This window comes from Piliocolobus tephrosceles, chromosome 14 (genome assembly GCF_002776525.5).
Source record: "Piliocolobus tephrosceles isolate RC106 chromosome 14, ASM277652v3, whole genome shotgun sequence".
NCBI lineage: Eukaryota > Metazoa > Chordata > Mammalia > Primates > Cercopithecidae > Piliocolobus > Piliocolobus tephrosceles.
In genome coordinates this window covers 78,536,760-78,556,982 of record NC_045447.1, presented here as the reverse complement: position 1 = coordinate 78,556,982, position 20,223 = coordinate 78,536,760, and the positions used below count along the sequence as shown (strand labels likewise).

Here is a 20,223-nt window from a genome sequence, read left to right as displayed (position 1 = left end):
AGCAAGGAGTCTGTCAGTGCAGTAAAATGAAGCAGCAAAATAACTTTGGGGAAAACTACACTAGCAATGAATTGTTTAGTTTCCTCAAAAAGTCCCAGTAAGCTGAAAACTTTTAATCAGCTGTTCCTTACAGTGTGTAGAAAGACAGGCTTTGTTTTGCACTAACACGTATAGGTCACCATCTGCTTACATTGCTTATTTCATAGGAACAAATCACTTTAACTTTGCTGGGCTTTTGTGGAGGGCCATGGATGATAAAAAGGGAAGATGAACCAGTCAAGTTTATAAACTGATTGGAAACATTCTGAACCAGAATATTTAATAAGGGTAGAACTTCTATGTTTGTACTGTAGCAGTAAGAAAGCATGGGACAAAAATCTCATGTTCTTTTTGCTTTTCCCATGTGAAGTGTGATGAGACTATAGAAGAAGGTGAATCTAAGAACCAAGAAAGGACGAGTCGGACTTGCTAACCTCTAGGGAAAAGAGGTCAAGGCGAGGAGCTTAAACAAACCAGCTGGGTTGGGATGCCTGTTTAATTGATCATTTACATCTTCATTCCGCTGAAAGAGAATGAATAGTAACTGACTGTCCCGTGCTGGGTAAATACACATTGTCTGAGCATATCATCTTAATTGGGATTACCCTGAAAAGATGTGCTGAATAGCTGGAGAGAAAACACAGCAAGCAAATCCTGGCACTGCCCTGAGAACATCTAGTAAAACTCATTTGCCAGGATTCCTCATATGGAGGCTATTTTCTGGGGAAACATGTCTTTAACGTGTCTCGCAAGTTGCTCTGAGGGTGTGGGAGAGGGATGAGGAATTGTGAGATCACAGACTTTAGGGGTAGAAGGAATCCAGGTTACCACCTAATCCCGAATCCCCTGGTACTTAAAGATCCCCAGGATTGGAGGGAGGAAGGATCTGAATTTCAAGGCAACCTATGGTGCTATTTAACAGTCATTGTTGGTGTCCCATTTTGGGCAAAGGAGCAAGATCCTTTGATTGGCTCCCTAATTCTGTTTCCTCAGTTGTAAAGAAAAGATGCAACTTGCTCTAGATGGTTTTACAGTCCCTTCTTCTGGAATGTCTGCTATCCTCTTTCTGTTGAGGACTGTGGGACACACAGATGTGTGAATGGGCAAGTCAGCAAGTAGATCTATATCTAGATCCTACACATATATGATTCTATATAATTATATGCTAATTAAATCATTCTTATGTACTCATTCTTGGAAGTTCCAAACCAGGGCCATGCTCTCTTGGCTGCCAAATAGTGCCCAGTATAATAACATCATTGAATAAAGAAAAAAATATGATAGGTACAAATCATGGTTTTAGCACTTCTATCTCAAGGACACGCAGGAATAAAATATTACGGCTTCAATTGACTCAAGATTTTGCTTTTTCCTAATTCAGGCTGAATTTTCCTCTATGTTATTCAAATAAATTAATTTATATAATATAAAGTTAATATAATTTCAAAACACATTATGTCACCCCATAGAAAGTATTAATGAAAATTTAAATATAAACTATTCTAAGTAAAATACACATTTAAAGTAGGCTTTGATTTGAAAAGGAAAGAAATAATACAGAAATGTTAACTTTTAAACATGTAGAGCAAAAAAAAAAAAAAGGACAAAAAGTGATCACAATTATACAGACAATTGCTAGGAACAAGGAAGTAGATAGGAAGCCACCACTAAAAAGTCCAGCCTAAGAAGTGAGTGTATATATAGGATTGATTTTCAAGTACAGCAGACAGAATCAATTTTGTTGCTGTGTAAAAACACCACATAGTACCATATTTAAAATATTTCAAAATTTATTAATTTAAATTTAATGTTGATAAAGTTAGTTACTTGTTAACCAGCTCAGAGCAGAGTAGAAATAGTAAACTAAAATCAGGGGTGAGAGGGCAGGAGACGTGTGGGGAAGATGAAGAGAGAGTCTTCCTGTTCGAGGTAAAGTCCTTGTGAATGTCAAAACACAAAAATGGACAACTCTTCCCTTAGCAAGACAGATGCCAGGAGAGTGATTCAACAAGCTAACAAGTGGCCTGAGGTTATTTGGTGCAAAAGCAAACAACAAACAAACAGAAAACACACATGCTTAGATGCTCACTAAGCAAAAATAAACTGTTTTCACTATTGTTGAAGGCAAGGTACGGGCCTCAGAATCCCATCTTCTAAGTGTCTGCACCTACTTTCCAGTCCTGTTTCTTCAAAGCGCGCACACACACACACACACACACACACACACACACACACATCAAAATGAATATGCCCTGAATATTCTGCCCCCAAAAGTTAAGTGAGACTTTATTTTAAATCAAATGAAGGTGAATTAAATTTTTTTGATGCTAAAATAAAACATGGTGATGCCAAGGATAAATTGTAGTTTTTTGCCATTTTCCCTCTTACGGAGTATCTTATTCCCCAATTATGTCAGACCAAAATGACATCACTCTCATTCATCTTGAGTTACAGTGTGTCCAAGAGCCAGAAGAGACACCTTCTGACATCTTTTCTAGGTCCAACCCTGTTCTCTGGTTGCTGATCTGCAGTTGACATTTCAGAGCTTTCATTGGACATGGCTTACTAGTCTCTTCTTTAGCTTTTTAAACTTCTTTGAAACAATAGATGATTGCTCTGTAAATGGGCACATAACAGCCTTAAAAAAAAAAAAAAATTACTGCTTACCAGAAACAGATCACACAAAAGCTAACCAGAGAACTGAGTCAAACATTTCCACTCATTTGGTAGAGGAGTTTGTATAACCCTACCAAGAGCAATGGTAAGCAAAAGAAAAAAAAAGAAAGGGAAGGGGAAGGATTTTAAAACTTTATAAAAATTCCTCTGTGGGGAGCTGGGTGTGGTGGCTCACGCCAGTAATCCCAGCACTTTGGGAGGCCGAGGTGGGCGGATCCCGAGGTCAGGAGACAGAGACAATCCTGGTTAACACAGTGAAACCCTGTCTCCACTAAAAGTACAAAAAATTAGCCAGGTGTGGTGGTGGGCGCCTGCAGTCCCAGCTATTTGGGAGGCTGAGGCAGGAGAATGGCATGAACCCAGGAGGCAGAGCTTGCAGTGAGCTGAGATCTCACCACTGCATTCCAGTCTGGGTGACAGAGCAAGACTCCGTCCAAAAAAAAAAAAAAAAAAAAAAAAAAAAAAATCCTCTGGGGGTTGAGAAAACATTTAAAACGTTTCTGCAAATATGTATCTCTACCTATCTCAAAGAATGTCTGATTATTTGGGAGTATTTATTTGGCCACTCTCTTTCCCTTCTACACCCTTCTCCTCTGCTTTCTCAGCCACAATCCCCTGTTATCATTGAGCTCCCCAGCCATGCAGTGGCTGGCCCAACAGCATTCAATCTTAGACTGTTTCTCAGATCAGTTGCTCCCAACTGAGATGCATAGACACCGAGACACTGAGACACTGAGAACTGCTTAGGTTCATGTGCAGAAAAAGTGGGAATGGCAGGAGAAGCAGATGGACAAAGGAGAAGACAGACAGGCCAGAAGTCACACCCACCTGGGCTTGGATCCTGGGTCTGTCTGTTACTAGCTGGGTAAACAAGTAAATTCCCCACTTTCTCCCAGGATCAATTTTAAGCATAAAATGAAGGTAATCTCAACTTTCACTGAAGGTTGTAAAGTCCATGGTGACATTTACTCATTCAAGGGGTCTGTGTTGAACACTAAATGTGTGGCATTGTTCTAAGCACTAGGGGTAGAGCAACTAAAGACATATACCTCTGCCTTTGCAGAACTTACATTTTAGTAAGGGGAGGCAGGCAGTGAAGAAATTTAAGTAAGCAACGTATCTACTGGGCTAGAGAAAATGAGTGCTATGGAGAAAATCAGGGAGACAGCAAAGGGTGGGGTGGATTAGGAATAATTTTAAATTGGGAAGTCAGGAATATCAAAGTACTTAATACAATAAATGTCTGATGCCTTCTGGGTGGCCAATACATGTTTATGGAATGACTGATTGAATGTAATTTTAAGGCATCCCTGATATTAACATGTACCCCAGTGTTCGAGAGCTGTGTAAGACTGTGGTCCCAGCAATGTATTAGAACATCTATAGAGTTCTTAGAAAATATTAAGACTCTTTCCTTCTTTGACTATTCAGATATAAACACTAAGGCTCAAAGGAAAGTGAGGCATACTGTTGGGGGAATGTAAATTAGTTCAACCATTGTGGAAGCCAGTGTGGTGATTCCTCAAAGACCTAGAACCAGAAATAGCATTTGACCCAGAAATCCCATTATATACCCGAATCCCATTACTTTGGGTATATAATCCCATTATATACACAAAGGAATATAAATCATATAGAGATACATGCACATGTATGTTCACTGCAGCACTATTCACAATAGCAAAAACATGGAATCAACCCAAATGCCCATCAATGATAGACTGGATAAAGAATATGTTGTACACATACACCATGGAATACTATGCACCCATAAAAATGAATGAGATCATGTCATTTGCAGGGACATGGATGGAGCTGGAAGCCATTATCCTCAGCAAACTAATGCAGGAACATAAAACCAAACACCGAATGCTCTCACTTATAAGTGGGAGCTGAACAATGAGAACACATGGACACAGGGAGGGGAACATCACACACTGGGGCCTGTTTGGGGGTGTGAGGGAGGGAGAGTATCAGGAAAAATAGCTAATGCATGCGGAGTTTAATACTTAGATGATGGGTTGATAGGTGCAGCAAACCACCATGGCACAAGTTTACCTCTGTAACAAACATGCACATCCTGCAAATGAATCCCAGAACTTAAAATAAAATTAAATTGAATTAAAAAAAGAAAGTGAAGCATTTACTCATGTGGCTGATTTTCTGGTTCTAGAAGTAGTTAATCTTGGTCTCGTGTATAGGTCTACTATGTTGGTGCTGAGTTTCCCAATGGAATATCCTGAGTCCACAAATTCATACAATTATAGAATGGTTTAGCTGGAAAGGGCACTGGAGCACCATCTTATTTGGATAAAAAAAAATGCCCAACGAGGTAAAATACTTTGCTTAAAGTCACAAAGGTGAGAAAGACTTCTCCAGTGGAGATATAAAGCAAGCAAGAGTGGTGGGGTGAGGAAGGAACGAGGAAGATTCCTGAGGGCATTTGAAATGTTCATCTTTATCATGGGCTGGTGGGAGGGCGTGTCAGCATCATACTACCTTCAAAAAATCGAGCAATGGCAAGTGTAGCTCAGTGTGCTTTGGTGAACTTGCTCAGTCCCGAACTGGAGTTCTTCATGCACAACACAGAATATACCTTTAGTCTTTCTAACTAGTTAACTCCTTTCAGGTAGGGCTCTTTCCCCTGTGTATAAGTCCAAAGTATTTCTTTGTCAATGTCCACATTCATTTCTTTAACAAAATTTACTAATAGATTGTGTTACAAGTCAAGCATGTCATAAATATTTCTTTCTTTTCTTCATTTGTACTGTACCCACAAGCAGTTCTAGTCAGCAATGTAGGACTGTGTTTTAGCACTGCTTTGGGGGTTAACACTTTGAAAAGAAGGAATTTATGTGTTTACATGATCAACTAGATTAAAAGTCGGTATGTGTTCTGGATAGCTTCTTTCCCCCCGTCTCTTCCACGGCGGCTACAGACCTCCCGAAGAAGGAAGGATTCATTAGAACAGCTTGTTTCATTGTATTCACACGAAAAATATTATTGATTTGCTGCCAGGGAGTAGAAATAATGGATATAAACTAGTCTACGATGGATTTGGGGAGGTATTTTTTTATTTCCCCAAAGAATTGCAGGGTATCATCTGTGGCGGTTTTAAAATTCATCTGTGAAAACTAATCAATGAAAAATGGCTGTAGCAGTTGGCCAACTGCAGAGGGGGAAGAAAGGAATCCTTTTCAAAAGTTAAAAAGAAAAGCCCAGTTTTAAGGATTTCACATCTGATTTAACATCTAAAAAAACCCCGCAATGATAATACCCCACTTTGTATAGCCAGACAGCACTCCATTTTAGTAGACTTTAGTGGTCTTTATAACGATTTATGAATCACTTCATGAATTCCTGGCTGACTCATCTGGGTGACTATAGTATCTACTTATACTTCCCTTCTGTCTCACAAAAGAGATACTTGGACTCAGTTCAATCCAGATTTGTCCCCAAATGAATCACAGCACGTTACTGGGGGAACTGCAAATTGAATTCAGCTTCTGAGACAATCAAGACCAGCTTTCAGTAAAGAAGGAACAGCCGCTGGGAAGTGTGGGTAATTGCAACACTGTCCACTGGGGCAGGACTGGGGCAGGCCAAGAGCTGTGTGTCCGTCTGAGGACTCTGTCCCCAAATAGTCCAAGAACTGAATCCGTCCCCTGGAAGAGTTTGGTGCTCCTTATGAGAGGCTGGGTCAATATTAACTGCAAATAATTCATTCAGTTGGAAAAGCCCAGGACTCAAAAATGATTGCCTGAACCTACATTGAGCATGACAAAATGAAGTCTCTGAAGTTGGCTGTAGGTGAAAAGATCACAGATGCTTTTTGAAGGAGATGCTCTTATATATTATGAGTGAGTGAGTGTGAGAAACAGAAAGGACAGAGTGTTCTGGAGGAAAGTTTCTCCTCTTGGGTATAGGGAGCAAGCTGTAAGTCAAAAAAACAAAGTAATCAATGCCCAAGGCAGAGAAGTGTTATTTTTTTTTTTTTTCTTCGAGATGCTGAAATAGGACCCAGAGCATTGCAACGTTTCTCCTCTGTGGAAAAAAAAAAGGGAGGAGGGGAGAACGTCTTGGGTATGTCAGAAAAATGAATTATGCAGGACCAAGAGAGGAGTTTTCTGGAATATCCTGACTGCAGAATTGGCTGTGACTCAGTTGTTTGTCTATTTCAGAATCTGACATGGGGAGAGAGGGAAGAAAGGCTGATTCTGCCAAATCCTCTCTTTAAGAAAGCACCAAACTGAAGAAAATGTATCCAGTGTGGTCCTAGACATTTGATGTAAAAAATTCTACTATGAAAAAAAAAAACCGGTAATGATATCATCTCTTGGGTTTCTCTGAATAGGTCAGAGCAAGGGGATTAACTCAGTCCTGTAGCAAAGGCAAGAATCTTTCTCTTGTTCAGCATGGTGTCAGACATAGCGTTCAATCTACTTTACAATAGAATGCATTAGATGAAAGAAAAACATTCAGAAGAGAGGGTAATGAGAATGTCAGATGAGAAATAAGACAAAAAATCAGTGTTATTTTTGTCTAAGCATGAGAAATGGAGGCATAGGCTTACAAAAAATGGACTATCCAGTATCCTTCTCATGGTTTCAAAATGCAAACACGTGTCTTTTGAACACACCAGAAGAACTTCGAGAACCAACTTTAAATGCAGTACTCCTGCCAAGTGTGGCCTTTGGAAGCCACAACCATAGAAGACTTCAAAACTCTATATAATCCATACATTTGAAAAGAAACTGGCTGGGTGATGCTTCAGTCATTAATAACATGTGCTGTTTATATGTGCTTTTTTCCCCCATATATTGAATGTCAGGTGCAGGAATTTTCTGCACCTTCTCTTAAAGATAAGACTCAACATTTGACTAGAGAAATGAATGGAAGGAAACAGCATATATTTTAAAAATTGACAATTAGTGAAGGGCTTTTGGCTCTTATAGATGGAAAAAGCATAAACCCTCAGATACTTGCTACTAATGTGTATCTCCAACAACCTTATCTAGTTCTATAAGAAGGTAAGTATTTAACAAATGTAGGTCATTGCAGATGAAGAATTACTCTGCTGAACATGGTTCCACAGACCTGGTTCTCAACTTGGTACCAATTCTTGTGCCCAGGTAGATGATACATTTGCCCGACTGGTGCAAATGTCCAGCTGGATATTATATTTGCACAGCCTCTGGCTCTGAGAGGAGAATATCTATTCAAGAGAATGAGCCTAATCATTTTCTCTGAGGGGAAGGATGAGTAAAACAGATTTTTTTCTCCTTCTAACTAAACAGAAAAGCAACCAAAGACTATTTCTCCAAAAAGGACACAAACACAAAAGGCTCATCCAATGAACTTTGCCTCTTGGTTTCTGCTCACCTCAATACTCTCCTGACCACCAATCAACACAGTTCTTCACTTGCATAAAGATAATCTCTTAGCAGCTAAGTCTCCTAACTGTCGCTACTTAGGAAAGGAAAAAACCATGAAGATTTCTGGATTACACCTTTAAAAGATTAAGTAGAGGCAATCCTTTGACCAGCCTATTCTATGTCAGAGAGGAAGCACTTTGGAATATGTGGATGTCTTGACTCAGGCTAGAATGGCTTATGGGCTTTTGCTTTGAGAATTCTGACTATATATGACTTGCTGTTTCAGAAACAGCAGATGACAAGAACATACTAACAAGTTGGAATAATACCATGAGTTAGTGTGACCTCCCTTGTTGCTTCATGCTAATACAATGAAGTAGAGGTTGCAAGAAGAGAAATTTTATTTCACCTAAGCCTTTCTTGTTACTGTCATGACTCACTTTCCTGACTGAAAATCCAAGGGGACTAAGAAAACATCATCTTGTGCTTAACATGAGGTGGATTTGTTTGGAATATGGAAACAAAATAAAGATGATTGATTTGGCTTTTGGAGGTCAAATGACTTCCTTGGCACTTAAAAAATGGTTTCTTTTACAGGCATCCTAATAGTTGTTTTTGATATGTGATTATAATTAATCTAAAATGAAGAACCAGTGCATTTCAAAATAAAACATACATGGATAAGGATCTGATATAACAAACGCTGAAACCACAAGTGGAGCTGTTTGCTTGGGAGAGTGTCCCACAGAGGCTCCCGTCAGTGTCTCCTGTCTTCCCAGGAAGTGGCCTGGAGGAGAGAAGAACAACAATTGCCTGCTCTGGGATACTGTAACCACTCTCGGAAATAACAAAGGAATGAGAGTAGTAGTATTGTTTCCATCCACATTCATTCATTTTACAAAATTCCTTAGGTTTCTCCTATCAGCACTGAGCGGTAAGCATTCTGCACAAGGTAGCCGTCAACCTGACATAGTCTCTGTGCTCAGGGAGACTGGGACCCCTGTAGGGTAATAGAAGCAATCAGTAAGCAAATAGTGCAACTTCAGGGAGCGAGAAGTCAATGAAGGAAAATTAAAGCAGAGTTAAAGAGGAAAGGGAGGTGGGAAAGGAAAGTTTTAGATAGTCAGGAAGGGCCTTTCTGAGGAGGTACTATTTGAGCCGACACCAGAAAAGAAGGCACAAGTCATGTGAGGTTCTGATGAGAGTGGCTTTCAGGTCTCAGGAACAGCAAGTACAAAGTCCCCAAGGCAAGATTAGTGACTGTTTTTTAGAAACTCCAGCAAGGCCAGTGTGGCTGGAACAGATTAAACAAGGGAATTGACAATGGGTGAATTTAGCAGAGGCCAGACCACAGAGGGTCATGTACACTACAAAATGGAGTTTGAATTTTATTCCAAGTATTAGCCAGGGAGAGGTGTGAACAGAAAAGAGATTATTCCATTTACATTTTAAAGGGTAACTCTTGTGGTGTAGAGCAATGTCATGTGTGTGCTGGTGGGATGAGGGTAGATGATCATAGGTAGGCAAGATTTGATGCAGAGAGACCAGTTAGAGGCTATTTTGCTTAAGATGGGAGGGGACAGTGGCTTGAACTAGGGTGGAGGAGTGAAGTCAATTAGTCTTGAAATGTATTTTGAAGATAGAACCAACAGGACCTACAGATGAATTAGATATGAGAGTGTTTGGGAAAAGGGAGGAATCCGAGTTGACTCCTGGGTTTTTTAGGTTGTTAATAGTAAGTTGAAGATAACTATATAGACTTAGCTCTTGATTTTCCTCCATTATCGAGAAACACATTAGACTGAAAATTATGTTCATAGAAGTTTTGAGGAACACATGGACATTTAAATCAGAGATAGGTCAGAGAAGACTGGGGAAGCCAGTTCAGCAATGTTTTGTTGTTGTTGTTGTTGTTGCTGTTGTTATTTTATCTTTTTCTTTTCCTCTGGAGCCATTCACAATCACTAGACTGGCAAAAAGAAAGTAACCAATGTCATCTATTTCCTTGTAAGTGTATGTGTGACTTCCAGGAGTATATCAGAGGAGTGCATTTAAGAAGTTATTAGTAAGAGAAGAAAGTTCATTCCAAAGACCAAAGACCTAACTGATATTTGCCACAGAGGATGAAGCATGGCTTTGGCCATGGATCCTCAATAGTTAGGAAGCTTAAAGACTGGCTGGCCATTCTACACTGGAATAAACATTGAGAAGTACCAGGAACTTTCCATAGATTTAAAGAAAACAAAGTAGGGAAAGACCACCAACCTTTTCTAATCTAAAACCCAAAGCTCTCATCTCCATTTTCAAAAATAGGATATCAGAATTTTCTGCCTCTGTACTGCTCACAACATTGAGATCAGGAACAACTTTTATTACATTCAACAATTCTTGTGTGTGCGTGGGCGTGTGCATACACGTGTTGGGTAGGGAATGGATTTTGGACCTCACCTCTCTTAATCTTGAATATCTGTGGAAGTTACCTTTCTGTAGAGAGAAACTGGTCCCCTCATGGGATGCTAAATGAGGATAACAGCTTGACTTCTACATAAAAGTGCTGTGGCCCACAGAGAAAGAATGATGTTCATGATGACATGGCACAAGGTGAGCCCCAGAGTGACAGACTCTACCAGAGGATGATGTGGATGTCAACATGCAGGTTGACAAAAATGGTTATTTGAGGCTTATATTTGTCTTTTAACAATGACTTTTCTCAACTATTCCAATGATCAAGATTGTCAAACTTAATTGCCTATGTTTATCTGTTACCCTCTAAGTTAGATGTGTTTCTATATGTGTTGGAAAGTTTCTGTGATACGCATCAATGATCACAGAGCAGTGTTCACTGGACAAATTGCAACTATAAGATGACACACAGTCATGCAGTGAACTCTTAGTCATATCCAAGTTTTCTCAGATATAATGGAGACAAGTGAGACAAAATTACTGCTGGATTAGATCTCTACTTTTCAAATGTTCATCAGTTTGCCTTTAAAATGGAAGTAATTTTTTTTGTGACACTCAGTAACTCTTCAAAACCCTGGTAGTTCATGACTACATAAAATACAAGCTTCAAATTGCAAGAGACAAAACTGTCTTTACAAATGGTACTAAAAAGGAAAATAACACAATCCCTACTGTGCTGCTTCACTAGTCCAGGAGGTACAAAACAATGCCTTTGGCTATTTGAGAACAAGATGACCCATTTTTCAATTCCTTGTCTTTTTTCTTCTATCAGGCAGAGAATGCATTCTGAACCCTTTGTGGGTGGATAATAGACGAGGGAGGAATTTGGAATGTACGCAAGAGTCACTACATCCCCCTTATTGGCCCAACACACAACTTCTTGTCCTCAAGTTAAAGCTCAAACCTCTAAATGTGGCTGATAAGGTTACTCCCTAATTTCTACACTATATTCCACCCTTGCTGGCTCTCTTCCTCCTTAGCTTTTATATACAACACTTGTTGTACATAGTCTTCTTGCCTGTAGGTTATCAGCTTTCAGGAAAAAATTTCTTTCTCTAGTCCTTTCTCCCCAATTTTGGGTTATGTGCTCTTTCTGTATGCATCCACAGGCCCCTATATCACCCCTTCATAATACTCTAAACTATGATTGCCTGTTGGCTTGGTGTCTTCCATTTGAGTAAATACTCTGAGAGGGCAGGGCTTCTGACAATGACCTCTTGCTTCGTAGGCATTCCCCTCATTGGTCTTTTTCCTTTCTCAAACCTTCCTTGGAACCTGTCACTGTATTACTCAGTACATGGCAGTATGGAGGTCACTAGGAAACTTAAGGTTCCTGCTCACCAAAAGTTAACAATTCGGTTAGCATGGTGACATTTGGTAAATAGTACATACATGAAACAGATGATAAGATCCAAGGGATTCATCAGGGGAACTTGATTTTGTGAACTGTGAGAGGCAGAGGAGAGGTTTCCTGCATTAAGAACTAAACTGAGCACCAAAGGATGGGTAACACTTGGTTAAGGATAGGAAGAAAAAGGAAGATTTTATATAGAAACAAAGCCCGAATTGAGACACAGAAAAAAGGAAACGAAGTCAGAAGTCAGACTGGTTTGAGTAGAGCTAAAGAACTTTACAGAATTGCAAAGCCATTGAATTGAAAACAGTTGCTGTCTTTGACTCTTTAGCACCCAGGCAACCAACATTACATTCCACATGATTAATTAGAAAATGATACCTGTGAGACTACAAAATGAGTCTCAACAAATTTTTAAAATTGTAATCATATCAAGTATCTTTTCCAGCTACGATGGAATAAAACAAGAATTCAATATCAGAAAGAACTTTGGAAACCATGCAAATACATGGAAATTAAACAGCATGCTCCTGGATGACCATTGGGCCAAAGAGAAAGTTAAGATGAAAATTTAAAAATGTCTTGAAACAAATGAAAATGAAAATACAACATCCCTATATTAGTCCGTTTTCATGCTGCTATTAAAGACACACCTGAGACTGGGCAGTTTACAAAAGAAAGAGGTTTAATTGGACTTACAGTTCCATGTGGCTGGGGAAGCCTCACAATCATGGCAGAAGGTAAGGAGGAACAAGTCCCATCTTACATGGATGGCAGAAGGCAAAGAGAGAATGAGGAAGATGCAAAAGCAGAAATCCGATAAAACCATCAGGTCTCGTGAGACTTATTCACTACCACAAGAACAGTATGATGGGAAACCACCCCCATGATTCAGTTATCTCCCAACAGGTCCCTCCCATAACACGTGGGAATTATGGGAATACAATTCAAGATGAGATTTGGGTGAGGACACAGCCAAACCATATCATTCCACCCCGGCCCCTGCCAAATCTCATCTCCTCACATTTCAAAACCAATCATGCTTTCCTACCGTTCCCCAAAGTCTTAACTCATTTCAGCATTAACTCAAAAGTCCACAGTCCAAAGTATCATCTGAGATAAGGCAGGTCCCTCCCACCTATGAGCCTATAAAATCAAAATAAAGCTACTTATTTCCTGGATACAATGGGGATACAGACACTGGGTAAATATAACCATTCAAAATAGGAGGAATTGGCCAAAACAAAGAGGCTACAGGGCACACGCAATTTCTCCAGTTGGGCAGTCAAATCTTAAAGCTCCAAAATGATCTCCTTTGACTCCATGTCTCAAATCTAGGTCATGCTGATGCAAGAGGTGGGTTCCCATGATCTTGGGCAGCTCTGCTCCTGTGACTTTGCAGGGTGCAGCCTCCCTTCTGGCTGCTTTCACGGGCTGGCATTGAGCATCTGTGGCTTTTCCAGGTACACAGTACAAGCTATCAGTGGATCTACCATTCTGGGGTCTGAACCTTCTTCTCACAGCTCCACTAGACAGTATCCCAGTAGAGATTCTGTGTGGGCTCTCTGACCCCACATTTCCCTTTTGCATTGCTCTAGCAGAGGTTCTCCATGAGAGTCATGCCCCTGCAGCAAACTTCTGCCTGGGCATCCAGGCATTTCCACACATCTTCTGAAATGTCGGCAGACGTTTCCAAACCTCAATACTTGACTTCTGTGTACCCACAGGCTCAACATGACGTGGAAGCTGCCAAGGCTTAGGGCTTGCACCATCTGAAGCCATGGTCGGAGCTTCAGGCCCCTTTCAGGCACTGCTTGAGTGGCTGGGACGCAGGACACCAAGTCCCTAGGCTGCACACAGCACAGGGACCCTGGGCCAGACCCTGGAGACCACTTTTTCCTTCTAGGCCTTAGGACCTCTGACTGGAGGGGCTGCTGTGAAGACCTCTGGCATGCCCTGGAGACATTTTCCCCATTGTCTTGGGAATTAACATTTAGTTCCTCATTACTTATGCAAATTTCTGCAGCCAGCTTGAATTTCTCCCCTGAAAATGGGATTTTCTCTTCTAATGTATTGCCAGGTTATAAATTTTTCAAACTTTTATGCTCTGTTTCCCTTTCAAAACTGAATGCTTTTAACAGCACCCAAGTCACTTCCTGAATGCTTTGCTGCTTTGAAATTTCTTCTGCTGGATACCCTGAATCATCTCTCTCAAGTTCAAAGTTCCACAAATCTCTAGGGCAGAGGCAAAATGCCACCATTCCCTTTGCTAAAACATAACAAGAGTCACCTTTGTTCCAGTTCCCAACGAGTTCCTCATTTCCATAACGCTATTAGCATTTTGGGCAAAGCCATTCAACAAGTCTTTAGGAAATTCCAAATGTTTCCACATTTTCCTATCTTCTTCTGAACCCTCCAAACTGTTCCAACCCCTGTCTGTTACCCAGTCCCAAAGTTGCTTCCACATTTTCAGGTATCTACAGCAGCACCCCACTCTACTGGTACCAATTTACTGTATTAGTCTGTTTTCATGCTGCTGTTAAAGACATACCCAAGACTGGGCAATTTATAAAAGAAAGAGGTTTAATTGGACTTACAGTTCCACGTGGCTGGGGACGCCTTATAATCATGGTGGAATGTAAGGAGGAGCAACTCCCATTTTACATGGATGGCAGCAGGTAAAGAGAATGAGGAAGATGCAGAAGTGGAAACCCCTGATAAAACCCTCATATATCATGAGACTTATTCACTACCAAGAGAACAGTATGGCAGAAACCATCCCCATGACTCAATTATCTCCCAACAGGTGCCTCCCACAACACATGGGAATTATGGGAATACAATTCAAGATGAGATTTGGGTGGGGACACAGAGCCAAACTATTATCAGTCCCCAACCCAAACCTGTGGAATACAGCAAAAGCAGTGCTAAAAGGGAAGTTTGTAGCAATAAATGCTTATATCAAAAAAGTAGAAAGATTACAAGTAAACAATCTAAAAACATACCTCAAAGAACTAGAAAAGGAGGAACAAACCAAACCCCAGTTTAGCAGAAAAAAACAAGTAATAAAGATATGAGCAGAATAATATGAAATAGAAACTAAAAAATATACAAAGAAGCAACAAAACAGAAAGCTAGTTATTTGAACATATAAATAAAATTGATAAACATACAATCTACCAAGACTGAATAGGAAGAAATAAAACACCTGAACAGACCAATAATGCATAATGAGATGGAATCAGTATTAGAAAGTCTTCCCAAAAGAAAAGCCCAGGACCAGATAGATTCACAGCAAAATTCTACCAAACGTATAGAGAACTAATACCAATCCTCTGGAAACTATTCCAAAAAATTGAAGAGGAAATTCTCCCACAGGCATTCCATGAGGCCAGCATCACCCTGATACCCACACCAGACAAAGTCACAACAACAACAACAACAACAACAACAAAAATAAAACTGCAGGCCAATATCCCTGATGAACATAGACACAAAAATCCTCAGTAAAATGCCAGCAAACCAAATTCAATAGCACAAGTGCGATTTATACTAGGGAAGCAACAATGGTTCAACATATATAAATCAATAAATGGGATATATAACATCAAGAGAATGGGGGCAAAAAACCATATGATCATCAGTTAAATAGAAGGAATAAATTAAATGCCTGGTAACAGAATAAGGTGACTATAGTTAAATAAAAAACATATTATACTTGGGTGTTGGACATCCTAAATTACCTTAACTTGATCACTATGCATTATATACATGTAACAAAATTTCACATCATATGGCCACAAATTTGCATAAAAATAAACTAAAATAAAGATAAAAAATAAAGAAAATAAAGTAAAAAAGAAAAGAAATGTCAAAGTTACTCATGCAAATTACTGAAAGGCCTATTATGCATGTATAAAAGTACCTAGAATTCTAGCAATGCCATATCTGAAATAATACATTATGAGTGAAAAGAATAAGCCTTTCCAATACTACATAGAGACTAAAAAAAATTGTCATTCCTTATTTGGTAAAGGTGCTTTGACTACTTCTCAAAAATAATTATTCCTCACATTTTCTGCTGCTGATTCATATACTGGATTGAATACTCTCCGAAGACACTACACATCCCTTCTTTCTGTGATATTATGAAATATATATTTGGTTTTCCTCCTCATTCCTGGCATACAACTTCTAAAATCCTTGGAATCTTTGAAATGATAGTGTCTTTTTGTATGCTAATTAGTTGACTGATGGCTGGCAGCCTCTGGCTGCCTGAAAGAATGACACTGGCCACTGGAGAGAACAAGACAGGATTAGAGTGTTGACTTTTAGCCTCAACCCCCAACCTCTGAGGGAACAGGGGCCAAAGAGTAAACTGATTACCAATGGCCAATGATTTAATCAATCATGCCTATGTAATGAAGTCTCCATAAAAATCCAAAAGGACTGGGTTCAGAGAACTTCTGGATAGCTGAATACATGGAGGTTCCTAGAGGGAGGCAGGCCTGGAGAGGGAATGGAGGTTCTGTGCCCCTTCCCATATGCCTTGACCTATACATCTTTTCATTGGTATCCTTTATAATGTCCTTTATAATAAACCAGTAAATTTAAGTGTTTCCCTGAGTTCTGTGAACTGCTCCAGCAAACTAATAGAACCTGAGGAAGGGGCTGTGGAAACCCTGATTTATAGTCAGTCAGTCAGATGTACAGGCAAAATAACCCAGGTCTTGCAACTGGCATCAGAAGTAGGGGGCAGTCTTGTGGAACTGTGTCCTCAACCTGTGGAATCTGACACTCTCTCCAAGTAGAGACTGTCAGGATAGATTGCAATTAGAGGACACCCAGCTGGTGTCTACTGCAGAACTGACTGCATGCTCAGTGGGTTGGGGAAAACCCCCCATACATTTGGTCACAGAAGCATTTTGTGTTGATTATTGTTAAGTGAGAGAACAGAAAAAAACACTTTGGTTTTTTTCCTTATATTTACACTTTCTTTTCAGTCTTTTCTGGCTCAGCCATGTGCTTATAGGAAGCTCTCCATAAGCCTCTCCACTGTGGTCAATCCACAGGCCTCCTTCAGCTCTATTACATGACAAAGCACCATGTTTGTGGCCTTCTTCAGAATGAAGAGAGGCAGCTGACATTCTCTTGTAAAAGATGAGCAACGCAAACTCAGAGGATTTCTTCTTGGAATTGTAAGATTTCTGCATTTCAAAAAGAAGCTCCCATCAATATTTTTGTTTTCTCTGGTCTAACAGACATACTATGAAATTCAATGAATTAACATTTCCAAAGACGCTGAGTTCCTCTCATGGGAAGCCACTGTCATAAAGTACCACTGGCTCATTCAACATGACATAGTAAAACACCACTTCCCGTAATAAGTTAAATCAACATTAGGTGATGTGGTGTGTAGCTTAAATCACTGAAATAATGTGTCATTCAGATAATATTTCAAAATAAAAATGGAACCTTGTCAGATTGAGAGAACTTACATTAATTTTATTTTATGATGGTAAGGATCAAAGAACTTGATGCTAACTGGGTAGATTTGGTGGACCTTTCCTGACTTCTGACAGTGACTCAGCCCATTTTTTTTACCATGTTAAAGCTAAGTAAATGATGAATCAATGCCTGCAAAGCAGGAAAAGATGCCAGTTTCCCACTAAAAATCGCAGAGTGTGATAAACCTATTTCCGTTAAGAAAACTGCTGGAGTTTTTACTGGGGGATTTCCCAGGCAAACAGAGGCAAAGATATACAAACCAAAAGCGGAAGGTAAGCACATTTCCTCTTAGTGTTTTTATGCTGGACACTAACGCAAACCTGGTGAATAAGTCAGGGCTGTTTCATGTTATCCTCCTTTCCAAAGCTGATCGGAAGAGAGAAGCTTCCACACTCACACTTGCCCCACTCCAGCTGGGAAGGCAAGGGATGGGGCACTCATCCAAGTATGGGAGAATATAGCAGCAAGGCAAAACCACAAAGTGCAAATGTCCATTTCATTCTCCCATCATATAAAGTACTTCCTTCCTCTTCATTTCCCCTTCCATGATTATTTACATTATCAAATCCTATGATCATTTAACAACATCCTCTGACTTCCAAACTGAATCACTCAGCTATGCCAAAGCTGCCTGTTTTTATGTTAGTATCCACAGCTATGAAAAGCATGCTTCATGCCATATAACTTGCGAGGCACTTTATCTATTTTGGTTTATTTAATCATAATTCTCCATAAGGTGCAATCTAAATCTCAAAAAAGATAAGAAACACCACATCATCTATGTGGTATTCCCACCAAAAATATTTACAATGAATCTGTTTAGGATAAAACAGTTACACAAATCCAAACCATGGAACACTGGAACACTGTGTAAAATAAATGTCCCGAGTTCTTCAAAAATTGTCAATGTCCTGAAAGACAATAATAATAACAACAAAAAGCTGGAGAACTTCATTAGATTCAAGAAGATGAAAAAGAAATAAAAATTAAATGCACTGGGAGATCCTTATTAGATCCCTGAATCACAAAAAGGAAAACAAACAAAAATCTCCAGCTATAGAAAACATTATTCACAAAATTGGGGAAATCTGAATAGCGAGTAACTATTAGAGAATAGTATTATATTGATGTTAAATTTCCTGAGTATGATTATTATATTGGGTTTATGTAGGAGAATGTCCTTCTTAGGAGATTGCTACTGAAGTAATTGGGGGGTAATTAGGGTTGCTCAGTTATCTGCAACCATCTGTCAAATGGTTCTGCAACAATAGGCAAGAAAACAAAGAATCCTCAAAGTCAGAGAGAGAGGGAGAGAGAGAGAAGAAAGAGAGAAAGAGACAAAGAGAGAAAGAAAGAGAAAGAAAGAAAGAAAGAGAAAGAAAGAAAGGGAAGGAAGGGAAGGAGGGAAAGAAGAAAGAAAAGAAAGAGAGAGAGAAAGAAAGAAAGAAAGAGAAAAAGAAAGAAAGAGAAAAGGAAGGAAGGCAGGGAGGGAAAGAAGAAAGAAAAGAAAAGAAGGGAAAGAAGAAAGAAAAGAAAAGAAAGGAAAGAAAAAGAAAGACAGAGGGGGAGGGAGGGAGGGAGGGAAGGAAGGAAGAGAAAGAAAGAAAGGAAAGAAAGAAAGAAAGAAAGAGAAAGAAAGGAAGGAAGGGAAAGAAAGAAAGAAAGAGAAAAGAAAAGAAAAGAAAGAGAAAGAAAAAAGCAAAACTATTGACAATGGGTGAATATGAGTGCAGGGTATATGCATGGGTATTCATTGTACTATTCTTGCTATTTTTTAAAATATGTTACACAATTTCAAAAGGAGCAATAAAAAATGCAAAATAAAATATTTTAAAAAGACAAACACAAACTCAAGCAGCAGGAGCAGCTAAGGAACTTGCCCACAGCCAAACAGTTAGCAACTGTCAGAACTGGGATGCAAACTTCAGGCATTTGGGTTGTCATGGTCGTTGTCTTTGACTCCGATAATAATTAAAATCTTTTTTCTACATGTATTCTTTTAAAGGCTGTGTACAAAAAGGAGACTCAATGATTGTTTCTGTCTTATATTCTTGTTAAAAGTCGTTATGACTATAGATAAGGAGGTGCAGCGAATGGAGGTTCCAATTGATCATTTCTGAGCATCTCGACACTGTGGAGTAAGATTCTCAGCCAGGCAGAATGAAATGAGATGATGAAAAGTCCATGGCTAATATCATTTAGAACCCAACAGAAAACTACAGCAAATGTGTTTTTTTTTTTTTTTAAATCTTAATTTATAGGAATACATCAGATAAGTGAAAGGAAAGACTTCCTGTCTCCAATGTCTGTGAACTTAATAGATGGTTATCATTTGCGCTGCTCTGCTGACAGATCTTGTGGGAGGAGGCTAATGATTTGTTTACACTTTACTTTGTGCATAGAACTGTTTTACAAAAGTCCAACATCTTCTGATTCATATTTCTAATTGCCAATCAGACATATACACATGGATCTTTTATAAATCACCTAGCATTCAAACTCTTTAAGTCAGTTTCTTATTCCCTCTTCTTCCCCTTCTCCTCCACTCAATATTATTTTATCCTCCACACTACCACACTCTTTTTGTATTTTTCAGTTTCTATTAATGACACAATCTTGGTGTCTGGGGGTAAAACTCATAAATGAATTTTGGTCCCTCCTCTTTGCTCCACATATATATTAATTATTGGTAATTCTGCCTCCTAAATAATTGCTCTTGAATAAATTCTCCATCCTCACTGCTTTGCCTTCCTTCAAGTAACCATATTGCTTACAAGGACTCCTGCAATATTCTTCTCCTTGTTTTTC

At 39.3% G+C, this 20,223-nt stretch overlaps 1 protein-coding gene across 2 annotated transcripts in view; it reads right to left on the bottom strand.

The window, feature by feature from the left end:
• GLIS3 (GLIS family zinc finger 3) overlaps positions 1–20,223 on the bottom strand; it is a 481,604-nt gene that overhangs the window by 33,100 nt on the left and 428,281 nt on the right. The window lies entirely within an intron of this gene.